Below are 14,426 nucleotides of genomic sequence, written 5' to 3' on the forward strand. Positions count from 1 at the left end.
GGCCAGCTTGGTGAGTTAGAAATTTAGAAAGCCAGGGTGCCTACAGAGAAAGCCAGGAGAGGGAGTGGTGGGGGTGAGCCAGGCCCCTGAGACCACAGCTTGCTCATACAGGGCCTGGGAAACCTGAGTAAGAAGTTAAAATTTTATAGAAATACAAATTTTCTATAAATTACTGGAGCAGATTTGCTTCTGTACAATTTTCCAAGAACTGTTCCAAAATACCGATACTCGGTATGAAACCCTGGCCAAAAAATGCAAAGAATCCCACTTAGCTCAGAATATGTCCATACTAAGGGAGGTTTACTTTGAGATACGCATTTATTACATTTATTTTCATATCGTGGTTACAATGTTTATATATGGGTGCTTTTTTTTTTATGAGGAAGAAGAGCACAGGTGGAAAAAGAATGTACTCAAATAAATCAAATATCTCAGTCTTATCTTTCTCTACTTTACTCATCCCAAGCTCAAACTCTCTCTGTGTGCATATAATAGTGGAAGGCAAGCAAATCCAAGTCCACCCAGAAAGTACGGAGTGTGGGTTGAGAGATAAATATTGAATTTTTCCACACATGAGTGTATTCACTGTATCTCTCTCTCTCTCTCTCTCTCTCTTTTTAACTGGGCTACTCCCAGGAAGAGGAAAATAATCTATTCTAACCCCTACGTCCCCGGTTGGGAGTGGTTATTAAAAAAAAAAAAAAGTGACTCGCTTAATGACCAAATATTTCTGATGTATTTTAGAGTTTACATATTGAATTTATTGCCATAAAGCAAAATGTTGAGTTTCACAAGAGGAAACATTTTTTGTTCCCAAATGTCAAATGGAAACTGACATCCATAATTATCAAGCTACTCTCACACAGACAATAAAAGGCAAAGCAGAACATGTCTTAACTAGAAATCCATGGTCACTAAATTAAAAAGGAATGAGCCCAAGTGTTCAGATTATCCAGGGACAAGACTGGTGTCTAGTCAAAATACACTGAACCTTGTCAGTCACTGGGGCCATGCTCATGAGAAGCAGAGCAGAGCTCTTGTACCTGGTCAAGGAAACCAGTGTGTGGGAGAGACAGCTGCCCAGCCGAGTCAGCAAGGTGTGGTCCTTTTATTTAAGAGTTCTTAATCTCTGCCATTATGCATGGATAGGGTCACAGTGCTTCTTCCCAGTCTACTACTCACTACTGAGATTTTTCCTTCATAAATTTGTACACCTAGAACTTCGTTTTAGCTTCGTTGATGGTCCAATAAGTGAAAACTTCTGAATGGTGACAGATTAAATGGATCCTGAGAGCATCACTGATGTACCTCTCTTAAAATAAAAGCCTCTATTTAAACAAAACTGAAAAGATTTGTTATAGCATATATCAGGGCTTGGCACAGAGTAGGTACTTGATAAATATTTGTTGAATGTTAGAATGCATGAATGTTAATTAAGATTTGGGGGAACCTTAATATGAGACTAGTTAATATCACAGCAAGGAATGCCCAAATCCTATGTTGGCCTGATCAGCTCCTTCTAGTGCGCTTCTTGGGGGAGCTATGCAATAAGGAACGATGGCAAGTGGAAATAAAAATATATATCTAATATGAGTCGCAGACATTTCATTATCCCAATAGTGGACTCTCTGGCAGGCTGAATGAACTGGAACCCTTGTTGTAGGCTCAAGTCTTCCGTGGGTCTAATTACACTTCTCTGTCCCAGCCTGTCCACAGGCTGGCTGCAGAACCTGAAAAAAATGAATTGCCCGGTGCTCAGAAAGCTCATTCTGCAATAAGAGGGAGAGAAAGTAAGATGGCTAGGTCTGCACTTTTGAAGCAGTGACCCTGTCAGACAACTGAATGGCCTTGTCCGCGTCCTTGAACTCAACAGATTTGCAACTCCTCCACCTGGAACCCGAGGGTTCTCAAGATAGCAGTGACCTTGGTAGAAGGAAGATTACATTGGAAATCAAATATTGGTAGCCATAATGTGTAACTGACAATTTTGTGAACTTCAAGAGCAAAGGTCAATACATCTCTGAAAATGTGGATGCGTGTAGTAATTACTGTAACTAAGCAGAAACCCTACAGAGCAAGTTTTATGAAACTCGTTTAAAATCTCATCAAAATGAGGTTTGTGGTAATGAAGCCACGTGCCAGGTCCACGTGCTTGCCTAGTGGAGGAGCAGGTATTTGAGCCCAGGTCTGTGCTTCGCTGCCATTGTGCACAGGGACGCATTTCTGTGACTTGAAATAACAGCAGAACCCTTTCGCCAACATTAATATTGTGAAAGCATTAATAAAATTTCCCAAATAAGAAATTGTTTGTTTGTTAGGTTATGTGTTAGTCATCATTGTTATTGATATAAATTGCATTAATTATATTTATGAAGACATGAATAATTAACAATAGAAAATGTAGTAAGGAGCAAGCATTTATAATGCAAGAATTCCTCCAGGCCCAAAGCAAGAAACAAAGAACTGTGTTTGGCTTTTGGTCTCATTTCTTGACATACCAACCCTGCACTTTATCTGTAACCATCTTCACCCTACTCTCAATATGAATGTATAAAGTCTGGTTTATTAACTTCTTTCCCATACTGGCTCATCTTCAGGATGTCGGAAGGGAAGTCACTTCCAGGTTTGTTTAAATCAGTGGCTCAATAACAACATCAAGAAATCAGGTCACTTAAACATTTGCTTTGTCCACAGACTCGCCCCTTTTATCATAGCCGGGTAATGGCTTGGCAGTTCCAAGTATCACGTGGAGACAGTTTTCAGCAGAAGAGATTGTCTCTTTCTGTGTTTCCCTTTTTCAAAAAAGGAAGACATTTCCTAGAAGACCCCGAGAGGATTTTCTTCACATCTCCTTGGCTAGAAATGGACTATATGGACACATTCTAGAGCAGATGCATCCTCTCGGCAGGGCATGGGTCTCCTCTTCTGATGATCGTGGTTGGGAGGGGGAAGAAGGATAGATGGAACAAAACCAGAACTCAGTTTGGAAGGAAGAAGCAGGGACAGAACAGATGGTGGGTGGATGACCGGCAATACACACTGCATCTCCTGTCTGAGTATCACTGTAGGCCTATGCCTTAGGGCCTAGAGTCTTTTCGTGATTACCCATTCCACAGACCCTTTCCAGATCAATTTTCCTAAAATACCACATTGGTGACTGTCACAGAACTCAGTGCCAACTTGTCAATCTAGCCTCCGGGGCTCTCTACGATTCACTCCAAACTTCCTCGACCTAGACCATATTCCCATGCAAGTCCTTCTGTTCAGGGTGACTTCTCTTTACCTCCCGTGCACCATATCTCACGCATTGCCTCTGTCCTGCCACCAAAGTGCTACTCCTGAAAACAAAGACCTAAACTGTACTGTTTTACTTAAAACACTTTCTTACAGGATGAAGTCTGAATTCCATAGCATCGCACACACGGCTTTTCACAAATTAGTCACTGCGTGTCTTTCCACAGAGTTTCTCTGTCAATCCCCATTTCCATCCTCACTTCCCTCCCCCACACTCCAACCGCATGGAAGGTTCTCACCCTTCCCAAACACAGTATGCTCTTTCATGTCTTCATGTCTTGTCATATGTTGTGCTCACTGCCTGGAATATATTTCTCATCTTTTTCCATCTGGTAAAGTTCCACTCATCATTCAAAGCCCAGATCAAAGTTCATTTCCTTCATAAATGCTTTCTAAATTCCCCAGGCAGGACTAATTTCTTCCCCCCTTTTGCTTCCAGAGTTCTATGACACCAGTTAATACATTGTAGAGTAACAATTAGTTTGCATCCATGTCTTCCACGAAAGTGGTTTTCTATAACAAACTACTATTATTATTATTATATTAATCTTTGTGCCCTCAGCCCCTGGTATAGAGCATATTCTCAGTAAAAGTTTGAGTGTGACTGACCCTTAAATACCCACTCTGTCTCAATTCTACTCATTCTTCCATTCCAAATGCCATCTCTTCTAGGACTTGTTATTCCCCTACTGATAAGAAGCTCTCCTCATTCAAATCCTAGCAACTTTGATTTGTGCAACGAAGGCTCTCAATCATATGCTGTCTTGTCTTATAACTGCCCTACTCTCAGCTCTGTCTGGCCCACTAGCCTGGGAGCACCCTCAGGAAGGCCTGTGTTGCACTATTCTGTGGCTTTGTCCCACTGAGCCCAGTGATAGAGGCACCACTCAGAGTGGTACAAATTCACAGGATGATTTGTTAGGACATGGGTAGATCTAGTCAGGACAGAACAGCTGCTTCTCTTTCATGTCAGCTTTATGGTCAGTATTACTTGGGGATTCTTAGTTTTAAAGAATATGCTTGAGAAGCCAGATGTTTCTCAAACATTTCAGGTGTATGTATTTTGTGATGTAAGAATCTTTTTATTTTAATATTTTCATCAAGACAAAAATTTGACAAATAACAGATGAAAAAATAATTTTTTTAAATATACAAAAAGTCTTGGTGTTTACGATTATTTTTTACCAAGTCCTATCACAAGATTCCTTGCTCTCGATGCACTGTGTTTGTAATTTTGTTGATGTCAAGAGACCAACTATCAGGGACTTGGTTATTAACCCTTGTTACTGTGTTCCTCTGAAAGTCACGTCCATGCCATGAGGGGCACCAGCTTGCCTTTGGGAAATACAACCGTAACCAAAACTGGTGGATTAAAAATAAACTGATGGATTTTTAAATCAGTATTCTCATTTATGATCATGTGTTTTGCATCATGACAATGTGTCTTGCCAAAGACAATGATTCACCATTTTTTGAAGGATTTATAATATTTGACTAAGTAGGCAATATTCAGGAGCTAAAATATGAAGTCGATTTTATGGGAAAACAAGTTACACTTAAATAAGACTTTTGAAGAAAGAAAAATGAAAAAATGTAGGTGGATTTAGAAGCTTTCCTCATTTCATTTTACACCTTAAGAGCATTTCGCTTATTATTGGGTACTTAATGGCTCACCAAGTAGAATGCTTACTTCTGAAAGATAAGTATGAAAAAGTTAATAATGTTTTTTATCTTCTTTATTGCCTACAGAGAACCTAAAAAAAAAAAAAATTAAAGACTTACTTGAAGATGTCTCTTGGGAGTGTATATTCATACATCAACCTTCATTTTAATCATTCAAAAAGTTCAAAAATTCACCTCCTAAGAAAGTTCTTTGTTTAGAGGGTATTCAGAGCTACAGCAATTCAACTATGGAATTCTGGGAACATCGTTATTTCCATCCAGGTGGGCTGGAAGAAGGCAGCACTGGGTATGCAGGCCCACGTGGTCAGAACCTCACAGCTGTGGAAACTGGGGTAGCAGAGCATGGTTTACTGATAGAGGCAGATAGTAAAGTCAGCTCTTAACTTCTGCTCACTTAAGTCACAGAACAACTCAGGCAATCAGGATTTTAGCTCCTAGTAAGGGAATTAAGAATAGCAGAAGTTCTTTCTTCCTTCAACACAAAGTACAATGTTCTTTTGATAGACAACTTTGAACCAACCTACTCCCTGGGCTACAGGATAGTAGATGACTTTTAAGTGCCCGACCCATTTTGGTACTTAGTACTCAGTTAAGGATTCAGTAGGATGGCTCAGCCATAGAGAGTTGAAGAATTGAAAAGAGTCCATCTACATGGGTTAAGTTGTTAGGGCACAGATAAAGCTGTAGGCAATAGAATAAGACTAGCTGGTGTCCTAAAGGTTGGATATTGGCAAGAGGGGAAGGCATGGCAGCCAGCAGACGACAGCAGGGCCAGTGAAACTTGAGTTACCATAGCAAGTGGGTGGAGTAACACAATAGAAAGTCAAAGCTCTCACAGGCCAAGTGGGCAGGTGGGTAGGTCAGAGAAGACTGTGGGCAGGGAGCAAGGCTACAGCTACAGGGCTGAGATTCTGGGGGCAGAAGTTGAGCACACTGAGAAGTGACCTGTGTGTGGCTAGGAGTAAGAGCAAGGAAGAGCTCCGGGCTGGGAAGGAGTGAGTGCTGGGTAAGGTATCAAAACACAGTCCTGGGCAGAACAAGACAGGGGCCCGCAGAGAGGTACAAGATGGGAATTTGGTTATTAAAAAAAAGAAGAAAAGGCAAAAATCCATTTATTAGAACTGAGACAGGGCTAGCAATTAGAGGAATTCAGAAAATAGAAATGATCTCTAAATGATCTGAATTTCTAAGGCTGTTTTTTTTCTTTCTTTCTTTCTTTTTATATTTGGTCTCTCTTTTTTGTGTTAAAGGCTTTTCTGGAAAACTTGATGTTTCTTGGCCACTGATGAACATTTAAGAGCAAGGCACTGAAAAGCTCTATGCGTGTAAGCACATTGCTTATCAATTGATGAGACTCAGAACAATCAGGATAGGACTCACATATTTTGGGTGAGACCCCCAAACATCAGGATGAGGCAATCTCTTCTCAGGTGACATTCAGTTTTTTCAAGGAGGAGTCCTCTGTTTTCTGCCTGAGAAGTAAATACCTGGAAGATAACTATAGAGTAGAAAGGGAGGCTTCTATCATTCAATATGCAGACTCTTTCAGTGCCTCTATGATCAGCCCATGTCTCACCCATCATCTTGCCACCATGTCTGAAACCACCCACATTCAATGCTGCCTAAGAAATAACCTCATCCCCTGACCTTAATCACAGGCTACCTGTAGTACAGAAAGAAATCTAAGGGTCCAGTCATTCAACAGCATGACTTCCAACCAATTTTTATGTTTTAAATTCCCATCCTCAGCAAAACCTGGTGTGTCTAGTTCCAGGTCTCTTAGGGATCTTGTGATGGGGATGGGCTCACATTTCATTAGTACTTTACTTTGAAGGCCCTATGGCTGACAGCTTCCTCCTCTCTTTTGAGTCACTTACCACTTCGTCCTCTTCGATCTCACAGGAAGTTTGAGATCTTTAATCTCCTGATTTTTCTTCTGATCTCTTTGTCTTTGAGGCTTTCAGTTTTTTTCTTTACTGGAATATTATTATATTGCTGAGAAGGATTCAGCTTTTTTTTTTTTTTAAGATTTTATTTGTTTATTTGAGAGAGAGAGCAAGGGGGGAGGATCAGAGGGAGAGGGAGAAGCAGACACCATGCTAAGCACAGAGCCTGACGTTGGAGCTCAATTCCAGAACTCTGAGATCATGACCTGAGCTGAAATCAAGAGTTGGACGCTTAAATGACTGAGCCACCCAGGTGCCCCAAGAGGGATTCATCTTTAATGAAACTTCCTTCTAGGAACTACTGACAACATGAAAAACTAGGGAGAAGATTTGGTACTTAAAATTTCAAGGGTAGGGATGCCTGGGTGTCTCCGTTGGTTAAGCATCTGCCCTCGGCTCAGGTCATGATCCCAGGTTCCTGCTTCTCCCTCTGCCTGCCACTTCCACTGCTTGTGCTCTCCTTCTCTCTCTCTCTCTGATAAATAAATAAATAAATAAATAAATAAATAAATAAATAAAATCTTTAAAAAAAAGAATTTCAAGGGTAGTCTTCATATTTACTATAGAAGTAAATGAGTGGACATATAGATAAAGTTATTACAACAGGTCTTGACAGAAGGGAAGGAGGATGACTCAATTATTCTGATTATTCATGGAGAACAGGAAAGAGTATTCTAGAGCCTAGTTAGTGGTTGGTCTTAATTTAACTCACCATTGGGTAGGAATCAGGCTGGGCTTGCTAGGCAGAACTGACCCAGGTTTTCCTCAGAAGATTAACTTTATCTGAATTACCAAACCATCTCACCCTTCATTGATACACTCCATTTCTTGCTTTTGGAATCATGTATTCTCTTCCCTCCAAAGCAGTTTACCCGTTCTCTGCTAATTACCTATATTTATGGTGAGCATTCCTCACAGGCACACAATAAGATGAATTTGATATCTGATTGACTTATTGATGAGTGACTCCCCAGTGTGGCTGGTGCCAGCGCCAGGCTGGCTATATGTGAATAACTGGGGGAGTCTGTTAAAAATAACAGATTTGTAGATCCACTCCATGTCTAGAAGAATTTACTCAACAAGCGAAGCAAGTAGGATTTCATAAAGGTAATTCAGAGCTCCTACTACAGAACAGTCATTGCATTGCTGTATTCATACTTAACTATATCTGTCTATACATGTTTGTACCTCGATTGTTCACTTGTAGATAATGACTATGCTAGGCATCCAGGGATGAAAAGATGAATAGTCTTAGCCTTTGAAGAATTATTATATATTAGATGGTATAGACTTAACAGAAATAATTTTAATTAAAGTCTATATGTAATTATGAGATAATGTGAATTACCTAAAATGTTGTAGAAGCTTGGAAGAGTCAGAAATAACTTAGAGGATCAGGGAAGGTCTTGTGAGGAGGTAGTCACCAAGTTGGGCCTTAAAGAACAGGTGAGATTTGCATGGGCAGGGATGGAGAGCATTTGAGTAGGTTTTTCAGGCATTTTCCTGAAATAAAGCACGCAAAGTAAAAATTGGGTTATCCTACATTGACTTCAATTTTGATATATTCTGTGTTGATGAGTAAAAATAAATACTCTAAGTTAAATATCTCAGTTTCTTGATAAGGGCACACCAAAACATTTTCAATAGCCTTAATTAATATCAATAATTATTATCTCATGTTTATTAAGTATCCATTGTGCATTGAAATCTGTTAACGGATATTGGACAAATTACAACAATAGCATAAAACTTGCCTACCTTGGATAAGCTGGGAAATTATGAGACATGGAAACATTAGCTTTAAAAATACCAAAGAGGTGCCTGGGTGGCACAGTCAATTAAGCATCTGACTCTTGACTTCGGCTCAGGTCATGCTCTCAGGGTCCTGAGATTGAGCCCTGAGTCAGGCTTTGCGCTGAGAGTGAAGCCTGTCTGATTCTTTCTCTCCTCTTCCTCTGCCCTTGTCCCAGCTCGTACTCTCTCTCGCAGTCTCTCTCTCAAAACAAAACAAAACAAAACAAAAAACAGTATTTCTCAATAAATATGTTGATAAGGTTCCATATTTTTTAACTTGATTTATCTCTCTTCTAATTAATATTTAGTTTAAATTTTCTTATAGATCACTTTTTGGGTAAAGATGAAAACTTTTTTTCAGCTTCTATTTTTGTATCATCAATCAGGCCTCCTCCAGTAATAATGTAAACATTTTATATTCTCCTTTCCCTATTCTGTTTATAGTTAAAAATAATTTTAAAACTTTCTCTTTCCTCTCAAATGTTTTATTTCATCTCTTGCATGGCTTTCCCAACTTAATGTCAATACATCTTTGCTATTTCTTGGTGATCTTCACTTTCTTTATTAGTTTTAAGAACAATATGCCCTTTATATTAGCCTCAAGCTCTTCTTTCAGTTAAAGTACAAAATTAGGTTGGAGTTTTTCCAGAACTTTTTCAAAGAAAAATGCTAATGATATTAGTGTGATACACTCTGTATATCATCATTAAAATGATTAAAACTGTTATAACACAGCTATTTGTGTCCTGTAGTATAACAAAGAGATAGAAATTATTGCTACTCGGTGGGGAATCTAATAGTGAGGAGGATGAACCTGTAAAGGACATAAATTGTGAGCAACAAATGCATAAAGAAACAGATAATGTAGTTATTATAGAAGTTAGACTCTAGGCATTAATGAAGAGAACTGTTGCAGGAGATACTTAGTTTCAGAAAGCATGTACATAGAGAGAAGAAAGTGGCATCATTATGGGATATACATGATTATCTTCTTTTCTTTTCAACTCCACTTCAACTACAACATCTCCTTCTCTCCATTCTACCCTCTCTTTTCTTCTCCTTTCTTGCACACTTCTCTTTTCCTCTTCCCTTGTCTCTTCTCTACTGAATGAGAGAGCAGTTCCTCAGCCTTTTTTGGTCCTAAAAAGAACATTTCTTCTTCTCTCAAATTGGTCCTTGCCCAGTGACACCAAGGAGGAAGAGCCTCATCCACTCCTAAATGCTACTCCAGTCAGTCCTGGTCTTAGCTGGCTGGGCTCTCTGCCTTCAGAAAGCACCACTGATTGATTCCTCATGGAAAGTATGAAAGATTGGCATCATGGTGAGGTACAAAGAAAACTGGGAGGCAGAATCAGGAGTCTGTCACTAGCTATTTGTGTGTCCTTAGACCAAGCTGGGCCTGAACTCTCCTACCTGTAAAATGTGGAGATTTGATGTCCCTCCAATTGTCCACACCCTAATCTCTGAAACAGATGACTGTTACCTTATATGGCAAAAGGGACTTTACAGATGTGATTAGGTTAATGAATTTGTGATGGCGAGATTATCTTGATGATCTTGGTACACCTGAGGTAATCCCAACTGTCTTTATGAAAAGGACCCAAGAGTCAGTCAGAGGAGAAGGCCAGGTGACAAAGGAAGCACATGTTGGAGTGAGGTCATCTGAAGATGGAGGAAGTGTCCATAAGCTCATGAATAGAGGCATCCACTAGAAGTTGGAAAAGGCAAAGAGACCGGGTCTCTTCTTACATCCCCAGAGGGAACGAACCCTATGGCACCTTGACATTAGCCCAGTGACACTGATTTCAGATTTCCAACCTATAGAACTCTAAGAGAATACACAGGTGTTGTTTTAAGCCATTAAGTTTGTGGCAATTTGTTGCAACAGCAAGAAGAAACTAATAGGAAGTTGTACTAGGTGACTTCTGTGGCTGCTTCTCAGCTATGACCTGCTCTTAAACGGCCCAGACTTTGCAATACATGGGGGCCTTAATGAATCTTGTTAAAGGAACGTTGTTTGACAAGACTGTTCATCAAAAATTGCTTACTCTAAAGGGCAAGTGCAACTGAAGATTCTCTGCAGTTTCGTCTGAGGTTTTGCTCCAAAAAGAATTTGTAGCCAGAGAAGAGCTTAATCTTCCTCCATAATATGACCCCAAATTTCCATTCTGACTTCCTCTCCCACTAACCCTCCCTTCTAGCCCTGTCAGTCTCCTCATCACTTCCTAAACAGGTCCACCTGTGCCCCCATTTCTCTGTCAATGTCAACATGAAATGTTCTCTCCCCAAATCCGCCCAAAGCTCCAACCAAGTGCAAAGTCTTCTCCAAATCTCTCCCTGACCACCCAGGTCACATGTAATCTTTTCTTGCTCTATTATCCCCATGCACATTATCTGTCCTACTTCTTTTCAGACTCTTAAAGCCATCTTCTATTTAGTGCTTACTCCGTTGTCTCCTCCCTTAGACAGAAGGAACATTGAGGGCAGTGGCCATGGCTTACTCATTTCGGTGTTTCCTGAGTACCAAGACCAATGCTTACGCATTTGTTTGATGTTTCTTGAATCAAAGTCACAGAGGACTAAAGTCAAGGAACCAATTACCACTTCTCATTAACGTATATCCCTGTACAAAATTCTTCCACAGGAAAAGTTGCAAAGGAACACATATTACACGCTTTCCCGGTCCTCTCCCCTTACCTCCCACAGTGTTTTACTTTAGTGCAAACGTCCTAGGATTACCCCTCCACCAACAAACCATAGACAAGTAGGAAAAAGATAAACAAATCTTACTTGCACATTTTTTTCTGGTAAAAAGATCAAATGTGAACCTGAGAGCCAGTGAGAGAGTAAAGAGGTTTGTTAAAACACCATATGCTGCAATTTTTATAATCCTTTCTGATTTATCCTCACCCTGTAATTCTTTCTATTCCTTAAAATTCAGGATTAGGTGCATTTTAAGAACTTAAAAACTATTTAAAAGTGTCAGGAGTAATCATTGATAATACCTCTTTACCCCTTTGTCCAAACCAAATCCTAATTAAGTAAAGCTCCTCAGTGCCTGAACAGTAAAGGCAAATTACTTAATACTAAACCATATCTTAGTATGGATTTGATGACAGAGAATCGAGAGGTAAAATTAGTTCACTCCAGAAATACATTCTGGTGGTAGAATGCCTGTCACTTTACTCATGTCCTTAATCATAGTTGGTGCTTTTGCCAAACCATTCATTTGGATAACTAAGGGAGCTTAACTCTTAAATCCTCAGTACCCCAAAAAAGGAGATAAGTAGGTAGTACCAAAGTACCTATTACTGTTATTTTTCAGACAGGTAAATAGACCCAAAGGTCAAGTTCTCATAGTTTGCCTATGAAAGAACCACAAACAGAATGAAGCTAACAGATGCCCAATCTTGTTTTATCACCACTTGCCCAATTTGACGTATTCAACCAAAACCCCTGACTTGGTTGAACAGAGGTATATGAGTGAATACATATTTTATTCAATCGGCAGTGATCCTGGAGGAGATCCTACATAACAGCTGTTTAGATTTAACAGCTCCATAAATAATTTTATCTTTATAAACAGCAAGCGGATATTAGTTCTTTAAAGAAGAAAAATCCACTAGTTCTCCTAACAGTAAAAGAGTATCTATGGTGTGCTACTATCTACAAGTAAATAAACAAATCTTTCGGACTAAACCCAAGTCACCCACACAGGCTAACATCTTCTTTCATTATTGGTCCCTAGGAACACAGTGGATGTTCTATAGTGTTTTCCAGCCGAGTCTCATCTCTAGGACACAGGTCAGGACAGCACAACTTCAAGGCTAAGATTTGGGATGAATGCTCATGCTGTTGCTCCTGTTCCCATTAAAAGAATTACAATAGCATTGCAATCTGAATATTTTTTGGAAAAGGCCTAAGGAAAGAAGCTTTTATTCCAAAAAAGAATGGATAGCTAAAGCACGACAGAATAAAGAGTGCCCAGCTCAGAAAATCTGGCCAATTCAGTGCCTTCCCCATGAAGTCCATTATATCTGTTGAATGCCAAGAAAAAGTATATATATATAATAAGTTGTATATATAAATTTCCAACAAAGATATACGGATTCTGGATTAGTGAGTTATTCTATTGCTCTTCAGGACCTTAAAAGGTAAATTTCAAACAAGTGTTGGATCTGTATATTTTGAGGACAGAAAGACCCAGAGTAGGGAACTGGAAACTTCCAGGCTATAAACGGTTCTTGGCAGAATTCCATCTGGCCATCAACTGATTTTCTAAAATTAAGTGTTCTTGCTTCTATCCCTAATTATTTGGATGCATCAAATTTGGGGGGAAACAAGCATATCATCTCAGACTTCATAATACCGGGTGTAGTCAGACATGTAATTTACAACAGGAAGTTGTAACTTTCAAAAAAAGAGCAAACTTTAGTCAGGCCAATGTAAGTTCAAATTTTGGTTATGTCCCTTGGTCTATGTGCCTTAGGGCAAGGAACTTCAACTCTCTGAGCCCTGGTCTCCTCAACCATAAAATGGGAACAATAGTACTTCTTTGTAATGCTAAATAAGATGAAATATATCATCAAGTCCACAATGTGTAGACACTCCAAAAGTTGCAGCTTTTATTATGAGTCATAGGGAAAAGCAGCCTAATTTATACAATGGATTTATAAGATATCCCTTAGAATATTTGAAATTCCTTGAGCTTAGATCCTTATTATAGTGCTTTGCGTACCGCTTACAGAAGCTGTCAGACCTCCTATCTAGTCGGCACTAAATAAATATTTGTGAATTTGACTTTTGTCCAAAATAAGTTATACCAGCCTTCCCTTACGGCTTACATTTCCCATGCTTTGTTTATTAATGTCACTGAAGGCTTTTGAACTAGTCTGCCACTTCATGGCAGACAGCAAACCAATGACAACAACAAAAGCTTCGGACCATAGAACAACAAATGAGCCTCAACAGAATATAAAAGAAGAACCTAAAAGCAGGTAAAGCTGTGTCAGGAAGGTTGGTCATGCTACCTGTGACACTTCGTTAAGAAGGAACGTGAGGTAACAGGAGGAAGTCACAGTGAATGGCTATGTCTGCAATGGGCAGTGGTGGATGAGGTAGGATAATTCCAAGCTCTGCTCTAAGGAAGTCATAATTATTTAGTGGCACAGCCAGGACTAGAACCAAGGTCTTAGATTTGTACAGCACAGCTACGGTTGAGATAACAAGTCATCTTCCACAGTGTGTTAAGCTCTCTCCCATGCTGCCTCTGACTGGGAGCTTTGGCAAGTTCCTTCACCAAATCAGTATTGGCTTATCTATTAATGGAGAGGATTGGACTAGATGAACCCCAGCTCCTTTCCAGTATTAATAGGCCATGTTCAATTGCTTCTATAAAGTACTATTCAGCTCCCCAGATTACAAGGCTTTACATTTTTGACAGTGCTTTAAGCTTACCAAAAGCTTTTGCAGTTACCATTCTATTTGACCTTCACAACTACTTTGTAAGTAACGCATTCCTTCCCCATTTTACAGATGAGGAAACTAAATTTCTGAGAGATCAAGCAAGTCAGCCAAAGGCACAAGAATTGCTAGTGATGGAACTGTGCAAACACTCAGGCCCCTCGCAAAAAGCTTCCCGAAGAGTTTAGTATTAAAAGTACCAGTACCTAATATAGAAGAAAAAAGTGCCTGTAAGGAAGGTAGGGT

Source organism: Mirounga angustirostris, unplaced genomic scaffold, assembly GCF_029215605.1.
Source record: "Mirounga angustirostris isolate CCGP_5_RB_7025 unplaced genomic scaffold, mMirAng1.0.hap1 SCAF_8, whole genome shotgun sequence".
NCBI classification, from domain to species: Eukaryota; Metazoa; Chordata; class Mammalia; order Carnivora; family Phocidae; genus Mirounga; species Mirounga angustirostris.